General features: G+C 39.7%; 1 protein-coding gene across 1 annotated transcript in view; it reads right to left on the reverse strand.

Annotated features, from left to right (window-relative positions):
• Positions 1-21,922, reverse strand: part of LOC111542997 (HERV-H LTR-associating protein 2) — a 78,571-nt gene extending 56,649 nt beyond the window's left edge. The window contains exons 1-3 of the mRNA XM_023212699.2: positions 21,783-21,922; positions 20,956-21,030; positions 20,233-20,504 (exon numbers count right to left, since the gene is read on the reverse strand). The gene's annotated coding sequence lies outside the window, so the exon portion shown is untranslated. The remainder of the gene's footprint in view (positions 1-20,232; positions 20,505-20,955; positions 21,031-21,782) is intronic.
• Between the last annotated feature and the right edge of the window lie 742 nt (positions 21,923-22,664).

The following is a 22,664-nucleotide window of genomic DNA, read 5'->3' on the forward strand; positions in this document are numbered from 1 at the left end:
CTCAATCAGCAGGTACAGCACTTTTATGGAGCACCCAGGGCTCAGCTCTGAACTCAAGGCTTTTCTAAGGGCAGAGAGGCAAGAGAATGCACCCCTGGCACACACTTGCTGAGCCCTCTTGAATTTAATTTCACAGGGTGAGAATAGAACCTCTGATAAAATGTTTAACGTGGGTACAAAAGCACCATTTGCCACCCATCTGGGAAAATAAGGGTGTTTGTTCTTCCTAAGAGCTGAAAAGAAGTTTTGGCCCAGAGCTTGATATCTTGCTTAGTAGGCACAGCAAACTTTCTAGTCAGATAAGTAGGGGAAAAAAATCCCAATTCAGAGTGGCAGGCTTCTTCCACAGTGGTGACACCTGAGCCTCGAGGTCAACTCAGTGGGTGTTTTAGCAGGAAGCAGCGAGAGCGTGGGCTCTGGAGCCAGGCTTGGCTTTGACTTATGGCTCCAAAATTTACAAATGAGATGACTCATAATATAATCATCTTTCAACTGTTTCCTCCCTCGTGAAATGGAGGTTCAAGGTGGCAGTGGATAAAAATAATGTATTTCATCCTCACATCAACCGATGAAGTAAAATGTCTGGCTCTATAACAGGTACACAAATATTTGTTCACATCCTACCACCCTCTCCTCACCCTCCCCTGTCTTTTCAGCTGTCCTTTTGACCGGGGAGGTTGCAGGTGACATGGAGAGAAGAGCCGTGGTGTGGCCAGGCCCATCCCTGAGGCATCTGGGGTCAGGAAAACCCCTCCCCATCCCTGCCAACCTTCCAGCTGCCCAACAAGATTCTTATCCTATTTAAACATTGGGAAGCAATTAATTTCGACAACTTCAAGGACAGATTCAAAAAGGGCAGCAATCCACAAAATAGAAAAAAGGTCAGCCTAAGGATGTAGGAGTAGGAAAAGTTTTTTTTTTTTTTTTTTTTTTAAGAGACAGTATAGGATCATGGATTTGCTTTGCTCCTGCTGACAAGAGTAGGCGCTCACAAGAATATGGAATGCAGTGCTACAGTTGTTCCCCCAATCTCCTCCATCTCTTTCTCCTTTGACCTCTTTCTCTGTATCAAGTATTCATAGGCACAACTCTTAGTACAACAGATTGCCAGTTTGCTAGTGTTCGTGTGCACAAAGATAAAAAAGAAATCAATCTGAACTCCACATAGCAGAAGTAAAGGTATATACAATTATGCAGCATCACGGTGTGTACTAGAGTTAATGCTAGGAATGATGGAACTCAGAAGAGAAAGTCATACCTCCTCTCTGAATTGACTGTAGTCCCTAAAGATAATTAAATTGTGCATTTTAAATTAAGAAGGATTTAGTTGGGGTCTGGAGATAAAAAGGAGGGGCTCTGATGAAGTCATCATAACCCTGAAAGACATATGCTCAGAGTTCAGTTCCTGAACACTCTTGGCTTCGATTTCCACACTGGTAAGTTAGGACTGACTTGCCCAAGGTCACAGAGGTTAATGTCTATGTGGCAAAGAGTCAGACCTTACTCCAGATCCAGTCTTCTCACTACCCCATGGGTATAACTACAGGTAGGGTCCATACAGGACACCTGTTGTAAAGTAGGACTTCAACCTACTTGGTCCACCTCTTACTCCAGCCACACTGTAGCAGTCAGTTCTGTGAAGGTTTTAACCAGGCAGCTACAGGGGCAGTCAGTGGCACTTTGCCTTGATGCTGCATCACTGCCCAAAGAGCTCTGAAGCGGAGATCGAGAGCGCCACAGGAATCCTCTCAGCACCCCCACAACACATGCACACACAACCCAGAAACAGAGGAGGTAACATCCGTGGGGGCTCTGGAGAGGGTGAATGAATGCTTCCACTCCTTGCCCTTGTTGAATGGTTCTGAAACACATTTCCTAATGTTCTCCAGAAAATCCCCCAGGATTGAGCATAGTTCCCAATGGTCAGGATCCAATCAATAACACATCCGTGTTGACCTTCCCTCATTGCTGGTTTCACTCCCCCTGAATCACAGTAGTCCTGCCCGTGGGTATCACAAGACTGCCCACATCAGCCTTTTTCCAAAATAAAGAATCGTGCATGACTCAAGCCCGAGAAAAATCTTTATATAATTATCTCACAGAATGTATATTTCTAGTCTTAGAACAGACTTGCATTTCTAACTACCCCACAGGTATTGATACTCTTGAAAACTCTCAGAATGCCACATTACACTGGTCAGAAGTACAGTATCATCCTTTTGCCATGAAAACTAGCCTCTCTAGACCTTAATTTTGGTAAGGCACCACTTTTCGCCTTAATTTCAAAACGTTGAGTCCTCCCACAACTGTTCGTTCCTCAAGAATGTTCAGCTGTTACGTTTTTTTTTAGTTTCGTCATCACTATATTGAAGCTGTGTTCACAACCTCCATTTCCCCATCTCACCAGATTAAACAGATTTTCTCCATTCCCTCTGTAAAATATACTCTTAGTTCAGGTTCCCTTGAGGCAGAGCCAGAAATGGTGATTATCATGCAGTGGAATTACTGAGGGTGAGCTTTCAGGAGAAAACTGTAAGGAATCAAGGAAGTAGGACAGAGAAAGGGAAGATGCCAAGCAAAAAATGAGCTTGGCTGAGGTCTGATCTCTATCTCATAGCATGAGGAACACTGGAACCTGAGTGACACCACAGATTTGCTCACCCTTGCCGCAAGGGGCCAGCTTGTCCTCAAATCAGTCTGTCACTAGGCATGGGCCACCCCCGGGGAAACATCATAGCTTCCCAGGCATCTCTGGGCAAAGGTAAGTCTCTGGAAAAGAGTGCATACAAAAGTCATTAGCAGCCAGCACTCACAGCAGCTGGAGTTTGGGTGCACCTGCCTAGAAAAGGGGATCTGGGCAGGACATCAACAGGTCCTACTGTTCATACTGATCCCCGTCCCTTGACATAGCTAGTAGTCTACAAGGTCCAGCCAGGGAGCAGAAACACCACAGGTTTTTGATAAAGAAGAAATTTATTATCTTACAGAAACTTGGCCATGTGGGTGATGGCTGGGAAGCAATAGGGGTGAGTGAAGCAATCCAGAAATTAGCAGTAACAAAGAAGCTGCTACAACCCACAAGGCTGGAGGGACAACAGAAGAAGGTACTGTTGGCAGTCAGTATTGTCTGGGGGGATTTAGAGCCACTAAGAGGATGCAGAAGAGAGGCAGCCTCTGCCAGGACACCTCAGGAAGTGAGAATGGTGAGTGGGAGGAACGTGGCTTCTTCCCTCCCCTCTCCTCCAGCCCTCCCGTTTTCTGCCTGTGCCTGCCATTGGCCGAACATACACAGAAGCCAGAGGGAAAGGCAGTCTGGGAAATGTGGTTTCTTGCAATGTGGCAGAAAAGAGAACAAGAACTGATAAGCAGGCACTGACACACCGCTACAGTACATCTGCACACTTCTGTTCATACCAAGTGAGTGATATGCTTACCGAAACAGCTGTGTTTTGTCCATTTTCTCTGCTATTATGTAGAGTAGACTAGTTTGGGGACATAGACATCTCTTTAGATTAAAATAGAAGTAATCAAATCTATGTCAGGCCCTAGTTACTGCAATCAAATGTGTACATACCATGTGTGGTTTCTCTAGCTCAGTTTCTAGTTCTCAACTATGGAAAAGACCAACCTTGAAAGCTACACTCTTTCTCGTGCCCAATACCCAACCTTAAATCTAGGAAAAGGGATAAGCTTTTTCTAGAGCTTCACTCTAGAAAAGTTGGAGGATTTTTGAAGATAGTATCAAGAATCCAGCTCATTTCATCCATAATTTTGGCACAGGCTGATTTACCAGGATGCTCTTCTCACTTAAATTTCCATGTTCTCCTTCTTATATCTGGGTAAATAATACCTAATGCTTGATATTACACAATGTTTTCAAAATGTTAGCCATCACTTTAAATATTTCACTGTGCACTAAATATAGTAAGCATTAAACATAGGTCCAAATTTAGTTGGCATATTTACATGTATCTTTAATTATTATTTGTCAAGTTGTGCCAGTACTTGGGATTACTCAAGAGGCAGTTTAGACAAAGGCCATCCCAAGGGGCTTAACAAAATGATTACAGGCTTATTAGAAAACACAGAAAGACAAGCTTCGCAGGCATTGTTCTCTACAACTTGCAAATCACACTGCTGAAAAAAGACCGTAAGTTTGTTATGAGTAGAACAATTTCTAATACCTAAGTACCTATGCTACATACAGACACATTCCCCTATTTACACTTGGTAAAGTGAGAAACAACAGATTTCTGTAAATGTTCTTAATTCTGTATTTCTTTAAAACAACATAGAGGGTCTATAAGTTATAACCCTCTACCAGATTTATAGTGCATTTTGGTGAATGATAAAAGCTTATGCAAAAAATAGTATTTTTGTGTAGGAATATCTGCATACATTTGCCAAAACTTCATTTGTGCTAAAGATGATGACTGAATATGTCTTTTAAATGTTGTATTAAAAATTTTCTGTTCAAGGAATTTATACACATAGAGTAAAATATAGTATAGCAAGTACTCACATCTTCCCCAAATCCAATTCTTAATGGTCTCTCAAGCTTTCAAATCAGCCTTGAGATGCACCAGAAGAGCATCCAATTCTATAAGAGCTGAGATGAGAAATCAAATCCATAATCATAACAAACAAGCAAATTTATTCTCACTGCCAATGTGGATGTGGGATGCAGTTCATTTTCAGTGATTAATGACTTGTGAGAATCAGAATTCAGATCATTATACTATGAACATTTCTCTTGATAATCCAAATGAATTACTCTGACTTGCCAAGAAATTTCAAAAAAAAAATAACAATTAAACCAGCTGACTTTTTCCAATAAGAGGGGAACAATATGTCATTAACCTCTACAGAATATGATGGATGAAAATAACACAAACATATTAACAGATATTTTTGATGAATTTTGAATTCTTTGGGTATTTTTCCCCTGAAGGTAATATGTGAAATGTATAATTGCTTTTTATTCATGTAAGACTTATTTTTGCTATAAATATCAAAACTGGGACTAACATAACATCTTTTATTAATTTAGCCTAAAATTTCTCTCTGGAAAAATATTTTTTCTCTGATCTAGAATAAATATAAGCGGTATAAGAATACAAATTTGAGGAGTCATGAAGAGGAGAAAGAAAGAAAGTGCTAATTTTTAAAAAGTAGGGTTATGTCAAAAGGACACAGGCATCAACTTCAAAGAGCCCGTAATGACGAAAGCTAGAAACTTTAAGCAGCAAAATAAATTATAATATTGGATTATAACCCAAAGAATAAAAATCCATGTATTATAAATAATCCACTAATGTGCATTAATGGTTGAATGCATACCTTTTTTCCACACCAAATAATTTCAAATAATATATATACACATACTACCTGCCTCCAAGAGGTGGCGCAACTTAATCCCCCTCCCCTTGAGTGTGGGCTGGATTTAGTCATTCAGTTCCAACAACCAGAGAATGGGTGAAAAAATAGTAATTTTATAATGGAAAACCCTGACAGACATTAATTTAACCATGTGATTGAGATTAACATTATCAGTAAGTCAAGTTGCCATTATGTATCCCTACACGTGATAATGGCACTACACCTGTGTAGTACTCTGCCACAAAACCCACAACCCCAGTCTAATAATGAGAAAAACATAAGACAAAGTCAAATTGAAGACAGTCTACAAATTACCTGACCATTATACCTCAAAACTGTCAAGGTCACAAAAAAGGAGAAACTTGCAGTTTGGAGAAGACTAAGAAGGCCTAACTGGTACCAAAGCTATCCTAAGCAAAAAGAACAAAACTGGAGGAATCACATTACCTGATTTCAAATTATGCTACAGAGCTATAATAGTCAAAACTGTATGGTACTTGCATAAAAACAGACACATAGACCAGTGGAACAGAATAGAGAACCCAGAAACGAATCTACACATGTACAGTATATTCATTTTCAACAAAGGTACCAAGAATAGTCACTGGGGAAAAGATAGTCTCTTCAATATATGGTGCTTGCAAAACTGGATATCCATATGCAGAAGACTGAAACTAGAACCCTATCTCTTGCCATATACAAAAACCAAATAAAAGTGGATTGAAGACTTAAATCTAAGACCTCAAACAATGAAATGACTACAAGAAACACTGGGGAAATTCTCCAGGACATTGGTCTGGGGAAAAATTTCTTGAGTAATACCCCACAAGCACAGGCAACCAAAGCAAAAATGGACAAATGGGATCACATCAAGTTAAAAAAGCTTCTGCATAGCAAAAGAAACAATCAACAAAGTGAAGAGACAACGCACAGAATGGGAGAAAATATTTGCAAACTACCCCTCTGACAAGGGATTCATCACCAGACTCTATAAGGAGCTCAAACAACTTTATAGGAAAAAATCTAATAATCCAATTTTTAAAAATGGGCAAAAGATTTGAATAGACCTATCTCAGAAGATGTACAAATGGCAAACAGGCATATGAAAAGGTGCTCAACATCTCTGATCAGAGAAATGCAAATCAAAATTATAATGAGATATCATCTCATCCCCATTAAAATGGCTTCTATCCAAAAGACAGGCAATAACAAATGCTGGCAAGGATGTGGAGAAAAGGGAACCCTCATACCTTGTTGGTGGGAATCTAAATTAGTACACCACTATAAGAAAAGTTTGGAGGTTCCTAAAAAAAATAAAAATTGAACTACTGTATGACCCAGCAATCCCACTGCTGGGTATATACCCAAGAGGAAGGAAATCAGTATATCAAAGAGATATTTGCCCTCCTATGTTTGTTACAGCACTGTTTATAATAGCTAAGATTTGGAAGCAACATAAGTGTCCATCAACAGATAAATGGATAAAAGAAAATGTACGTATACACAGTGGAGTACTATTCAGCCATAAAAAAGAATGAGATCCAATTAGTTGCAATGACATGGATGGAGCTGGAGATTATTATGTTAAGTGAAATAAGCCAGGCACAGAAAGACACACATCACATGTTCTCATTCATTTGTGGGATCTAAAAATCAAAACCATTAAACTCATGGGCCTAGAGAGTAGAAGGGTTGTTACCAGAGGCTGGGAAAGGTAGTGGTTGTGGGGAAGGTGGGGATGGTTAATGGGTACAAAAAATAGTTAGAATGAACAAGACCTATTATGTGATAGCACAACAGAGTGACTATAGTCAGTAACATAATTGTAAATTTTAAAATAATTTAGACAGTGTAATTGAATTATTTGTAATTCAAAGGACAAATGCTTAATAGGATGGATACCCCATTCTCCATGATGTGCTTATTTTACACTGCATGCATGTATTAAAACATTTCATGTATCTCATACATATATATAACTGTTATGTACCCACAAAAATTAAAATTGAAAATAAAAAAATAAAAGACCTACTAAATGCATTGTGGTATTCTGGATTGGATCCTGAAATAGAAAAAGGAAGTTACTGGAAAAGCTGGTGACCTTCAAATAGAATCTGTAGTTTAGTTAGTAGTATTGTACCATGCTAATTTCTTAAGTTTTGACAAATGAACCATATATATAAGATGTTAACATAGGGGAAGCTGGGCAAAAGTTAACAAGAACTCTTTTTCTGTATTTGAGACAGAGTTTCGCTCGTATTGCCCAGGCTGAAGTGCAGTGGCATGATCGTGGCTGACTGCGACCTCCACCTTCCGGTTTCAAGGGATTCTTCTGCCTCAGCCTCCTGAGTAGCTGGGATTACAGGTGCCTGCCACCATGCCCAGCTAATTTTTGTATTTTTAGTAGAGATGGGGTTTCACCATGTTGGTCAGGCTGGTCTTGAACCCCTGACCTCATGATCCACCCGCCTCGGCCTCCCAAAGTACTAGGATTACAGGTGTGACCCACCACGCACAGCCAACAAGAACTCTTATAATACCTTCACAGCTTTTCTGTAACTCTAAAATTATTCTAAAATAAAAATGGTTTATTACTCAGAACCAAATGAAAAAGCACAATGTATGCAAAGAGGTAGAATTCAATAAAAGCAGTCTTAAGGAGAATTTAGTCAAACATTTGTATTAAAAAAGAATAAAGGTAAGCATATATTAAATAAGTATAAAATCTAAGTTAGAAAAAAATTGTTCGAAAGGGCTGGGCATGGTGGCTCACGCCTTTAATCCCAGCACTTTGGGAGGCTGAGGCAGGCGGATCACCTGAGGTCAGGAGTTCAAGACCAGCCTGACCAACATGGTGAAACCCCGTCTTTACTAAAAACACAAAAGTTAACTGGGCATGGTGGTGGGCACCTGTAATCCCACATACTTGGGAGGCTGAGGCAGGAGAATTGCTTGAACCCGGGAGGTGGAGGTTATAGTGAGCTGAGATCACGCCATTGCACTCCAGTCGAGGTGACAGAGCAAGACTCTGTCTCCAAAAAAGAAAGAAAAAATTCATAAAAGTAGCAGGAAAATATAATAGTGGAATAAAATAGAAAAAATTTATGTATATACAATGGAAAAAGTTAAAGTCAAAAATTGATTAGCAAGACTACAAATTGACAATAGACAAACTTCTGGCAAAATTAAGTGAGAAAATGTAGTATGATTACAGAGAAAGCAGAGACGTGAAAAGATAATATTATCAGAAACATTCTGCCAGTAGATTTAAAAACAGTTTTCTAAGAATCTTTCCTTAACTGAGATAAACACAAAATATAAATCTTAAAGAGTTCTATAATTATTAAAGAAATTGGACAGCGGTTTAAAACCCTCACACACACACACAGAGGGGGAGAGAGGGAGAACTCGAGCGGGCCCACATGGTTTTCCAGACACATTCTACCAAACTTCAAGGACAGTATTATTATTTAAACCCAGACAATGAGGACAGAAGATAATCTATTTCACTCAGGAAAAGAGATATGAAAATCTGGACAAAATGTCGTAAACCAAATCTAACAATATTAAAACAGATAACGTATTATCACTGTGCTGATCGTGTCCTCCAAGAAGCAGACACCAAGATGGGACACGATGTTCGAGGGATAATAGTGAGGAAAACTCCTGTGAAGGATAGAGGGGGAAAGCAGAAGTCAGGAGAACTTTCCAACTGTGATGTTAAAGGAGAGAGGAAGGGCGGAAATGGAGTGAAAGGAACATCAGGCTTGCCGCAGTTCTAAGAAAGTTTTGTCAGATGAGTGGGGAGCCCTTGCACCAAAGCCATCCGTTAGAGGAGTCCCTTGTTAGCCTTGCCACTGTGCTCAATCGCTGAGGGAATGAATCATCGGTGGAGCATCAGCTGAGATCAGTCATGGCCATGACACAAAAGTGGTGGATGATCCAGAGAGCAGCACCTAGAGCTGCAACGGCCCACACTGCCCGCAGCAGGAGATGTGAGCCCACATTTTCATGGCTGTCAGTGACCAAGTTGGGTTTTCTCCAGGAATCCAAAGAATATTTAGCATTAGAAAATTTATAAATGTGATTTATCACATGTATCAGACCGAAGTCTTGTGTGCCTCAGATTCCCTTGGCTCAAATGTGTCACTGACCTTAACTGTCACTGTGAGGCTCTGTTGAGTCATTTGCCCTGAGAGGGCCAAGCCTTCCTCCTTGGCCACCACCCAGAGCTGAGCCAACCAGGCACATACCTGGAGTGTCTGGTCCCTCCTGATACTTCTGGAATGGAATGGAACTCTGTACAGCAGGGCATGGGACTTAGCACCCTGAGCTGCTATTAAAGGGACTAGATGATGACATTGGGATATATGGAGCTGTTTATTTCCTGTGAGGTAAATTTTAACCAGCAGGAGTGACTAGATCTGGGCAGATCAATCCCCCATCTTCTTTCCTCCCATGGAGGACTTTGAGGCACAGTTTTCTATCTTCCCATTCAGAAAAGTCCTTCACACTGATGAATGCTATGACCAAGCAGTAGCCAGCATGGTAATCTGTCCCTTTACAAAGCTGCCCATCTTCCCTTGCCTTGCTTCCATTTTCCTTCTCTCTCACAGCCCTGAGTTTTTACCTCCCAAATAAAGCATAAGCATTTTAATCCTTGCTTCAGGCACTGTTTTCTAGAAAACCCAGGTTAAAAGCATATAAAGCAGATTAGAGTTGAAAAACCAATCATCTGAATACATCTAGAAAAAATAGATAATGTACAAAGTTATTGTAAATTCCTCATTTTGTAAATTTACTCATCATCATTGATGAGTAAAAGGCTTTAATGTGACAAAGAATATGTCTGAAAAACCCTATAAAAACAGAATCTTCACTGGGGAAATATTAGAAATAGTCCCTTTAACATCCATTATAAGGCAAGGATGCAAAATCAACCAGTAATCCTACTCAGGCAGCAAATATGACAACATATTGTGGCAATCATGAATAGTTGACTAATGTGATTATTTATACAGCTGTAGGCAGGGTTAAGTGAAACTAACAAGAATGATGCTGTACTCCCAAGACTAGTAACATGGACAAGTACCCTATCATCCTGGGCTGAAGGAACAATTTACCAAATCTAGAGAGATTAGGGATCCGCAGAACAGGCCGTTAGTAGGAAGGTGAGGCCCACTCTCAGACACAGTAAATCTGTGATGTGTTGCTGAAGCCCTGAAAGCTCTAATGTATTTGTACCGGATTGACTAGTTGTTCTTCAAAATTTCATATCCACCTAAGCTCTTTGTAGATGTAATTAAGGTAAAGACTGAGATGAAATCATACTGGATTAGGCTGTGTCCTAAGTCCTATGAGAGGTAGGAAAAGACACATAGATGGCGGCAGAGACTGAAATTATATTGACATAAGGCAAGGAACACCAGGAGTCGCCAGAAGTTGGCAGAGGCAAGGAAGGATTCTCCCCTAGAATCTTTAGAAGTGTGGGCCTGCCAACACCTTGATTTGGGACTTCTAGCCTTCAGAACTATGGGAGGATATGTTTTTCTTAATTTAAGCCACCATATTTGTGGTAGTTTGTTAAAGGAGCCTGAGGAAACTAATACAATGCCTAAATTTGGAGAGAAATCTTTCTTCTTTCTTTCTTGACTGGGGAGTAGTAGGAAACAAATGGGAACATCAGCAATGGCATTGACATGACAATGGGAGCATAGCTTATACAATGATACATTGAACAGGGAGAAGTCACTCAAAATCCCAGTGCGTTCCCCTTTAGAACACTACACACGCGTATACACGCCCCCAACTAAATGCTGTAAACACTGGAATGTGATATTCAGTAGGTCCAAAAATGAGAGTCAGTTCGATTATCTAACAAAAAGTTTATTTCCACCTCTGCCAATAACTCAGCCTAAGCAAATGAGAGAACACAACAGACCCAGCCATCAGAGTCACCTGCTGTGAGATAGTGGCAATGGTGGTTGCAATAATGGATTATAGGTCTCAGACAAAATGAGAAAAAAAAATCAAGAGCCCATCACGCACCTACTGTGTCAGAACTGGTTTGATTACCTGGCTACTGATTGAGCAAAATAATAAAATGACATGCTACATAATATACACTATAGTCCAAAAGAGGTGGGGTACAGGAATGGCATGCAAATGGCCAAAAAATAAAATAAAGCCCAACCTGGAATAAAACAGTTCAAAGAGCAGAAAGGAAACCTTCACTTATATTAGGTCTATACCCTCTAGAAAACATATACACAATAATTATATGTTTTATATTAGAAATTAATGCCCAGGATATGTACACAACAAAACAAGTACTCAAAAAGAAGCTAAACAAAATAATGGATGAGAAGAGGATTGTAGACATGAGGAAACAAAATATGGACTAAAATTTCTAGAGATAACTAATAAGAACGTAGAGCTAGCAAAGTACAGAAGTGATATCACTGAAAGCCGAAGTAGAGGAAGATTTGTGATATCTTGATGAATTCAGCTTAAAGAGATGAATGCACTAGATGAGGTTGAGCTATAGAACATAAATTGAATGCAATTAGATGAGGTTACATTATAGCACATCAATGGCACAGTATTAGGATAATTGATATGGGCCCCCGAAGTCAAGAACTCATCAAATCAAGGAGTTGATACATAAATAAAATGTAAGAAAACTTTTCTAAAATGAAGACAGGATTGAATCTGTTGATCTAAAGTTTCCACGTTCTAGGAAAAGTTGATACAGAAAACTCAGAACCAAGACATAACTGAATTAAGCAGTTGAATGCCAAATAAGGAGAAGAAATATTTTACTTTTTTGCCTAAACAAGCAACAAAGAGGTGGGACACGGGTGGAAAAGAAAAAGAAGATGCTTTGACTTTCCCACAAAAGACAACACAGCATACTGATTCCAGGATTTTTTTATTTGCTGTTAGTATGTGCTGTTTTCAAGGAGAGAGCCAGCCCAGAACAGAAAAGGCAGCACCAGGAGGCATTTTTAGTAAATGCCCTCAAGGGACTTCTTTTCTCCTCTCCCTTCCTACCTCTTCCCCCTTGACTTCAGAACTGTATTGCATAATCTCTCCCATGAGTTAGGCCTCCAACAATAAAACTAGGAAAAGGCTCACTGCAACCTCTGCCTCCCGGGTTCAAGCCATTCCCCTGCCTCAGCCTCCTGAGTAGCTGGAAGGAGAGTAAAGTAGCATTTGCTAAAGCCCAGGTAGCAAGGAAATACTAAGGATGTGTTTCCAACTTGAATTGGGGTTGGATGAACTGAAAACTGAAATGAAATGAAAACTAATTCAAAAAAGTCAATTACTTGACTTGAAGACAGCTGAATGTCTTGGATTGTCAGAATCAAGGAATCACCACGTGGAATTTGAACCAATCAAAGCACAATTAGCAGGGGAAAATGTGGAGAGAGATGTTAGTCAATAAAGTATCTGTCTCAGCATACTGTCAGGAGAATAAGGGGTAGGAGGTTGAACCCTGGATGGTAAAATATTCACAAGTTCCAGTAATTATGGTTTCCAGGTATTATGTTATTTCAGACCTGTTATCGAATGACTAACCCTCCTACTACAACAAAACAGAAAATGAAATCAGATATTTTCTCTTTCAAACTCATTTATATACCATTTTAAAGTCAGACTGTTTAACCTTCATGTTAATATTCATTTCCCTACTACAAAAATCACATCTATGTAATTCACAAGTGTACCTTCTTGTATGAATTAGATAGTGAATATAAATAGCAACACAGAAATCAAATCTAGATTGTTACTTGTCTTATTTCCTCAACTCTAGCACATCTCAACTTTCTTCTAAAATGAGAATACCAACCCAATACCTCAGCTCAGTTATGTGGATTACCTTTTATATTGTACAGGCAGCACACAAACCACTGAGCTCATAGGCAATACTTGGTAAATACGAGTCACTCAGATGAAACCAACTTACAAGCAGGAGAGAAACAATAGAAGAGTCAAGGTAGCGAGCAGGAAGAAGTGAAAACTAAAATGTGCTGCTTGGTTCCAAGAAGAAAGGAGGAGGCAAGATGACCTGGAGGCTGCTTGAGTTGAGGGAGAAAGGAGTAGAATCCTTAGGAGAAAAGATTACAAGAATTTGCCAAACAGATTAAAACTACCATGGGCCACCCTCAAATTCCAAAAGGGAAAGAGAAACAAGGTAGTCTCTCAAAGTAGCCTAGGGAAGAAAACAGGAATATAAGAGACAAGGACAATTGAAATAATTGGGGGCAGGGGAGGAAAATTGTGGTGGTGAAAAAAATAAGGGGTAAGAATTGAATAGGAGTTACCTTAACAAAAAAGACTGCAAGAAGGTAACTCTAGAAGAAAGCAAATGCCTCAAAAACAACAAATGTGTTTGGAATCCTCAGAAAAGTAAATAAAAGTGGGAAAATAGAACCTATACATACTTAGTATTCAGTCATCTATTTCTGCGGTTACGTCTCGAATTCACAGGGAAGACAAAAGAGCAGTAAAAAGGAAGAGGTAAAAAGCTTTTCAAAGACAGCTTGCAGAACTATGTCAGAGCATGCAACACTAAAAGCACAAGAATGAACAAGAATTAGAAACGTAATCTACAAAGCACACTTAGGATACGTTGTTTTGCATATATAAATAAAAAGCTAAATTCAATGGGGAAAATTGGTTTGGAGGGCATAGGTCTCCTCACACTCAAATTTTAAGGAGACTAACTCCAAGATCAGAAGACATAAATTAGAAGAGATATTTGTGCATGTATAATTCCTTCCTTTCCAGTGTGAAAGGAAATTCTCTCATTTCATTGTACTGCTATGAAATATTTCAGCTGTGTTAGAAGCTAAACGTAAATATTTGATGTCATTAGTCATTTTTTGATTACTCTGAATTCCAAGATTAAAGCACATTTAGATAAATATGACAGCATTATTAAAATAAAGTGGGAATTTAGATTTCTGTTACAAGCAATAAGAGCAACATCCTGGAACAAAGGGAATCTTCTGAGAAACATAACTGAGGCTTCTGGGAGCCTCTGGCCAGGTCTATCCAGGACATATGTCACCAGGCCTCACGTCTCTGCTTTGCGTCCTGTGGGTTTACCTTATACACAACCTTGCTTCCCTCGTGGTAACGAAGTGGCTATAGATGTTTCAGGCCTGACATCACACACCGCTAAACTCAGATGAAAAGAACTGGAGCTTCACCAGCACTTCTTGTTAAGGAGAGAAGCTTATTTCCTGGAAGCCCCAGCAAACCATGTTTTTCCTATTATTGACTCACCTGGTTTATATTCCTAACCTACTCATCACTCTGGCTTTCCCTACCACTAACTGGTTTCTTCTAAGAGCACTATTTTAACAAATCACTTGCACCTGAATCTTTGACTCATCAACTCCTTGTGGTGAAATCCTTTCTATGAAACAAAGGCATGCAGTGAAAGGCTGTGGCAGGTTGTCCTTGAATTCCCTGGGCTGTTTCTTCCCACCCTGCCTCCTGTCTCTGCAAAAGCTGGTACTTCATGCTGTGAACAGGACGCTTGCTTACTCATCTTCTCACACACTGTCTCTCCCAGGTTCTGTGCTGCTTCCCCTCGACCCACCCAGCCTTCCCCTTCTATTGGTCCTTTCAAACCTCTTCCCTGTGGACTCTGAAAACGTCATTACCCAATAAACTTCCCGTTACCCACAGCCTGCTCAGATTCCTGCTGCTTTCCCGCCTCAGTGGGAACTCAATTACCCCAAAGAACCGTTTCCCCATCTCCTTTTTCTTAAGAAGAGTTGCTCATTTTGCCATCTTCTCGCCACACTGGAATCTGAAAATAAAGCTGGCAATCTCTTCATCCAACTGTGCTCTTTCCAAGCCATTGCTTCTGTATCTTTAGGGATTCTGTATCTCACTGTGAGAATCGACGTGTATTCCAGAGTGACCCTTGCTCCTACACGAAAGGGTACCTAGGGAGTGTCAATGGTATTTAAGCTGGATGGGGCATATATGGTTGGGTTAGAGCATTATTTGTACCTTTATGGGTCTGAAATATTTAAGAAATGCTTATCACTCGGGTCATCTGAGCTTTTCTATGCCCCTTCCTCCTATCTACTAAATTCTTACCAGCAAATCTAAAACTCTAGGAAGAAAAAGTCAAGAACTCCAAAACTAGTTACTTCTACTCCACTCAGTCTAGCATTTCCAGGATTCCTGCACTTATCACCCAGAACTTTCTGCTCCACTGCTGAACTTGCAAACTCAAAACATACTATCCCGATGGAATTCTTCATAATCTGACTACTCCTCTCCTTTCTCTCCTCCAACCAGACTAACAAGATTTCTAAGCTCTGACTCCACCAATTTCACCCTTTTCACTTATTATCTATGGTAAATATGTAGTATATTTATATAACATATTTATATATTTATGCATTATAATAGTTATATGATTTTATATATATATATTTTTCTAGGTCTTTTACAAAAGTGACTTAACTTTTTGAGCCTGTTTTTAAAAATTAAGTTTATTTTCCTTGTTGCCAAGTTGATAAAACTACAGAGCTACTAGCTTTGCATGAATGTAATTAGATTAGGAATATAATTTGTCAATTTGTAAATAGAAATATTATCAAAGTCAGTTATAGTAACATTAATTTTGTGTAACTGACAGGACATTGTAGTGATTGCAGTTAAGGAATATAGAGTATGAGACACAAAGAAAAGGCAAAAGGTTTTTACCTTCAGAAGGTGTTCTCAGTGATGCCTCTAATCTAGGTTAAATTAGATAGAAAGGATCTCATTTTTCAAAGGTGGTGTCTAGGACAGACTTGGATAGCCATGGAGAAGACATCCCACCTGAAACAGAAGTATTAAAGCAAGGAAGCTGCAAATGTACATTTGCCTATCTCTGGTTTGTATCTTCATCTCTTATCACTTGGGAATTAGTGGTTTGAACTCTAAATGGTAAGGAGCAATGTGCAATGTCAGACTATAAGATTCCAAGATCAAGGACTAAGGAAAAACAAGCCCCCATTCCTTACTCAATTTTAAAATGAGCCTCTAAGGGGACATTTAACAGTTTTTACGGAGAGAAAAATATCTGAATCTGCAGTTATAAGAAGCTGCACCTGCTAACTGCATTCTAGTCTCCAACAGAAAAAGACGCAATACAGTACATTATCTCCGAGACCTGCTGGAAATGAATATCCAGAGAAAAGCGAGCTTCTAAGGGTGAAGCCTATGCTGAAGAAAGAGAAATACACATTTTACTGAAGATGGTGCAGTACAAGAGGCCTGCAAATACATACTGGGAACTTTAGTTGGGGCTAAATTAGAAGGATCTTGAACACATAAACACCACAACTGAATATCAAGGAAAGGTGTGTACATTTTATAAAGATAGTATTGTGTTAGAAAGGAGAACCTAAAGTTATAGTAAGCCAGAATAGCAGAATTTTTCTGGTGGCATATGTTTATAGCCCCAGTTAAATGGAATGAACTTGGATCCTCATTTTCTTTTCTATGAGAGTCAGGTCAGAGTCCTAGGGAGGGAATACCTAATAGCTAATCTCATCTGACAGAAGAATAAGGAGGAAGGAATTTGTCTTGAGTAGGCAATTGCTCTTCCCAGAAATTAAGTCAGGAAGCAACTGGCTCTCAGATAGTCCCTGGGTGGCTGCTATGTAGATGCTTGGAAAAGGCGTATTCATTCCTACTAGGCAGGGGAAAAGTTTGCATGCCTGCAGTCAGAAGTCAGTTAGACATTCAAAGCCTCAAAGAGGATGCTGGTTATGGAACTCAGAACAAACTCTCTACTCCTAGGCAAGTCTCTGGGAATTTAGAGTTGACATGACAACCTCAGGAGGAAAAACACTTTGTTTAGTGCCTTACTACGTGACCTACACCGGTTACTGACCAGAGCAAGGAGGAGCCACCCAGGATCACTGGTTAATGATCAAAATATTCAGGTATGGTCTATCTTAAGCACCTGGAGGAAAACTCAACACAGGAGTTGGTTTCTTTCTCAGCTCAGGCCAACTGATAGAACATGCTGGTGGGCCACACGCCAAAAGTAGGCAAAGCCTTCATTCACAGATTTATTGAAGAGCCACCAAACTTTCAGGCTACTCAATATGATTATATAGGAAATTATTTGACTTTTACATCTATATTCTGAAATAATATTTATTAATCACTTTCTACATACCAGGCACTTTGCTAAACACTTTGATAAATTTCATTTAATCTTCACAGCAATCCTAGTCTACCCCCATTTTACAGATTAGGAAACTGGCTCTGAGAAAAATATATAACTGGTTAAAATGATGAAGCAGGTAAACGCACCAAGGATTACTTGACTCCAGAGACTATGATCTTGACCACTACATGTTATTACATCTTTTGATTAAAATATGCGTATAAATGGAATATGACACCAATTTGCCATTCCAGACAGAAATTATTTCCTCCAAGTTTCTAGGAAATAGGGAAGCTCAAGTTTGTTTTGTCAGGTACCAGTAACACCAAAAAAACCTAAATTACCTGTTCATACTTTTTTCTATTGTCCAAAGTCCCAAATAATAGAAACCCAGTGAGAATTGAATCTTAACTTTTTGAATCTTGTTTTAGGCATTGAAAATGACATAAACTTAATGATTCTCCCTTGAGACAGTGGAAATAACTAAGAGACTTCTAAGTTTCTTGTATTAGAATTCAAAGATCACAATTCTTCTGCTAGAAAACCACCACTATGGTCCTTTTGTTTCCACCACAGAATGGAAAGCAGTGCATCTTGGAGCAGCTAATAAGCCTCTGTAGTGTAATTAGATGAACAATTACAAGTAAGAATATACCCTCAGAGATTTGTTTAAAGTTCTCAGACAATTTTCAAAACAAACATTGCTCATTCCTCCTTCACTGTCTTACCAGAATGTTAGGCATTTTCCTCATTTTTGCTAAGGTCTTTTATTTGAAATATATCAGCATGTCCCTTCAAGACAACCTTTTACTAAATATTTGTTTGTGCATATGCACAATACATAGTATATGCACTAAGTCAATTTAAAAGATCAGTCACTAATTTTTTCCTAACAGGAAAATAAAAACCACCCATATATGATTTATTCATGCCCACTTTTAAGTTCTAGGTAAAAACAACTTAGAAAGAAATCCTTACCTTACTTGGAAATTCACACCGTCTAGTCAAATGCTAAGTAGTCCATAAGAATAAACATTGAATTCAACTCTGAGTTTCTCAGAAAGTAAAGTCTAAGGTACGTTTGATTAGTTACCTATGACAGACCAAGGAAATCACGTCATCACCAAGGACTCCCTCCTTCAAACTAAGCCCCACCCAGATCTGAGTCAGTACAGATCTGAAAAGTCCAGGAATTAAAAGATGCAGTTTCAGATAATATATTGAAACAGCTAAGCATTGATCTGTAGGAGCAGTGGACTCTGATTTCCATGCTATGGTGTCAGCTTCACCATCAACATGATGCAGGCAACCTCCTGAGTTGGGACTGCCTGTGACCTGTCTAGCTTGCTGCAGAGTTGTAAAGAAAGTTGTGTAACTGGTTGCACTGGGTGCCGATAGTTCTGTGGGAAAGAACCACAACCCTACACAAAGTTCATCTGCACCTACAATTCCCATTACAGTTCTGGTCGCTGGAACACCCAAGCTTAAACTCAGCATCAGAGAAATAAAGACCTCTCTGAATTCCACATGGAGGGTTAGGTGGTGCCCAGTCTCTATGCTGTCATATCACTTAATCTTGCTCTCCCTCAGTGTCACATGCATGGCATGCATGCACATACAACAGATGCTAGGAGTCATGCTTTACTCACTGTTGTATCCCAAACAACTACCACTTACTTACTAGCACATAGTAGCTGGTCAATATCTGTTGAGTGCATGGGAGCAAAAGTTATAAAGTGAACAAAAAAGTACCTTAGGAGCACAATAAACAGGACCCTTCTGTCTGGAACAAAGGATGCCATCCAAGCCTTGGCGTAGCACACAAATCCCCTGATCATATAATCATAGAGCCCTGTCTAGCTTTAGAGCCTTTGGGCATTACTCACCACATCAACGTTAACCTCCTGCCACACATGGACACTCAGGGGAGAGGACAAGGTACATTTGGGGAACTCTTCCCCTCCTCTTCCCCATCTCTTCCTTGACTTCCTCCTTCTCCACTCAGAGTCATCCATAGTGAGCCTTCAGCTGCCCACTGGAAACTGGGTTGAAAGCCCCAGGGCTCTTCCTAGAATTCCCAAAGTCACCCCTGCCAACTTTTATCATTAATAAGATCTCTTATGAAATGAAATCAAAATCCAAATGGGACTTAAAAGATGCAGGCAATCCCTGCTTTCACCTCTGAATCTCCATGGTCATGTAATTAATGGTACATCACACCACTGTAATATTAGTTTAGGGAAATAGCAGAGCTCCTAAAGCGTACACATAGGGAGAGCAGACTCTCATGGAATTTGAAAATAGAAGAATTACATATTTTTTGAAGATTTTTGAAGTTTTAGGAAGAAATGCCATGTATCTGCAAAGATGCTTGTTATGCAGAGATTGTTCAAACTGAAGGTAAAAATAGAATCATGGTTTAAAATAATATCAATGGCTGAGAAAGGAAAGAACAATTTCTCTGAAATTTATGTCACAGAGAAAGTGACTATAACGTGTATGCCATCGTTGAAGACTAGATCAACAGTTTTAGGTTACAAAGCCTTTCCCTTGCAACATATTCGTCATTTCAGGAAGGAGTACCTGAAAGGAAGTAGGATTAACCATTAGGACCCTGTATTAGGGGAACCTGTAGGGCCACTGCTTGCATTACTCACCACATCAACGTTAACCTCCTGCACATGGACACTCAGGGGAGAGGGAGGGCAAGGTACATTTGGGGAACTCTTCCCCTCCTCTTCCCCATCTCTTCCTTGACTTCCTTCTTCTCTACTCAGAGCCATCCATAGTGAGCCTTCTGCTGCCCACTGGAAACTGGGTTGAAAGCCCCAGGGCTCTCAGTTCAGCTGTTAGGCTTTGAGATCTGTTACCATTTCAAGACCACTTTTGGTTCTCCTCTGCAAAGTGCTTCCACGATGTCTTCAAGTGACTGGGAGAAGAAATGGCATATGGAATATTGTTAACCCTGATTCTATCTATGCACATGTACCTGCGCTAAGGCTCAGGGGAGAATTTAATATTGGGATTGAACGTTTATTAAATTGGCAAATGTTCTGAGGAAATAAAAAGTATAACTGTCATGTAACTTGAGGATGTGAGAGTAGCTACCGATTGCATCCTCAGATCAAATAGGGCTGAAATTAGTAATCCAACTGGAGTCTTTCAATTGTCAAAATACTGTGGAAGAAAGTGAATTTAAACTTTAAAGCAGAGAGGTGGACAGACATGGCTAAAATGTAGATCTTAATTTGGTCTGACAGGGAGATTAGGAATTACGGTCCTCATATATTAGGCATTTACTGAATCAGTTCAATCAATATTTATTTCCAGCAAAAACTCTAGTATTTCAATTGTTAAAAAACTTCAGGCGTTAAACTCACATATTCATTTTCCAAGTTGCTAAGTGTGGTGCCTGTCATCATTTGTGCATGTCATGCCTTCCTGGTCCATTGTTGCTGTGAAAGGAAATAAAGTAATTTAGGCCTAGGCATTAAACTGGAATTGGAAGATCAAGAGAGGACTGCACTCATACCTGCTAAATGTTAAGCCACAGAAGGTACCAACAGACTTGGATAACACCTTAAGTCAGAATCCACTAGCCTTCAACATCCCTCAGCTGGGAGTGCCCTAATTAACTACCAATTCAGAACAGCTCTGCAATGTAGGATTTCTGTGCAGCCAATGAATTGCCCCCCAAAACAACTTTTTGAAGAAATCTCCTATTAAAAACCTGAGCTTGCCTGAAAGGACACTATTTAGTGTTGCCCTAATTCAGTGTACTTGAATTGCAATTCTTTTTTTCCCAAATAAACTCTACTTTCTTTGGCATCTGTGTTGATATTTTTCCCTAGTTAATATAACTACAGAATTGCCATATCAGTGCAGGGGCTTCCTGAGGCCTTCTAGATGCTCTCTGTGACCTACTCTTAGTTTTCTGTTTTCCTGGTATTGTTTCATGTCCCAGGTCTACAATAGCATCAACCACTCTCAGTTTTGCAGTGAGTTAGCTTTTAAATTGCTTCAAAGTGCTTTTACAACTCTCTTAGTGATCATTCTGGGAAACAGCCAGGGTAAGTGATCCTCCTGCCTCATTTAGGATGAGGAAACAGGTGCTAAGAGTGAACAAATGATACACCTAGTGAATAAGTGTCAAAGTTGGGCATTACATTAAACACCTGCCATACCCCTCTCACATCCCTCAGCTCACCTTTTTGTCCTGGACATTGTTGAGGCAACAGGCTCTACACAGGTGCCTTTACCAGCACTTTACCATGCATAGTACATCCCAGCTGTACTATGCATCTGTCTTGCTTGTTATCCCAGGGATTCTCTGCTTTCTAGTGAGACTCCTAAAACAGAGAAAATATAAGCCCTCCAGTGTTAATTTTAGCCCGTGGAGGTCAGGCTGCTCCCCTGTTTTTCTCTGGCTGATAATCCTGAAGGGTCTTCTATGTGGTTCCTTAAAGCATCCCCACCAAGACTAAGCCCCAGTTACCCATAGGCATAGGTAGCTGAACAGCACACTCTTGTATTAGCTCTCCCTCCTTCCTGTTTTACTCTTCTCAAGTGCCCCTCCCCTGTTCCCTGGATTGGCTTCCCAAAATAAAGTACCTGCTTTTCTCTTGCAAATTTAAGTTCCTTATAGATGGTGGATATTAGACCTTTGTCAGATTCATAGTTAGAAAATATTTTCTCCTATTCTGCAGTTGTTTACTCTGTTGATAGTCTCTTTTGCTGTACAGAAGCTCTTAAGTTTAATTAGATCCTGCTTGTCAATTTTTGCTTTTGTTGCAATTGTTTCTGGTGTGTTTGTCATGAAACCTTGCCCATTCCTATGGCAGGATGGCATTGCCTAGGTTGTCTTCCAAGGTTTTTATAGTTTTGGGTTTTACATTTAAGTCTTTAATCCATCTTGAGTTGATTTTTGTATATAGTGTAAGGAAGGGGCCCAGTTTCAAGCTTCTGCATATGACTAGCCAATTATCCTAGCACAATTTATTGAATAGGGAGTGTTTTCCCCATTGCTTGTTTTTGTCAGCTTTTTGAAGATCATAGGTGTGTGGCCTTATTTCTGGGCTCTCTATTCTGT

The sequence above is a fragment of the Piliocolobus tephrosceles genome, unplaced genomic scaffold (assembly GCF_002776525.5).
Source record: "Piliocolobus tephrosceles isolate RC106 unplaced genomic scaffold, ASM277652v3 unscaffolded_20, whole genome shotgun sequence".
Lineage (NCBI taxonomy): Eukaryota > Metazoa > Chordata > Mammalia > Primates > Cercopithecidae > Piliocolobus > Piliocolobus tephrosceles.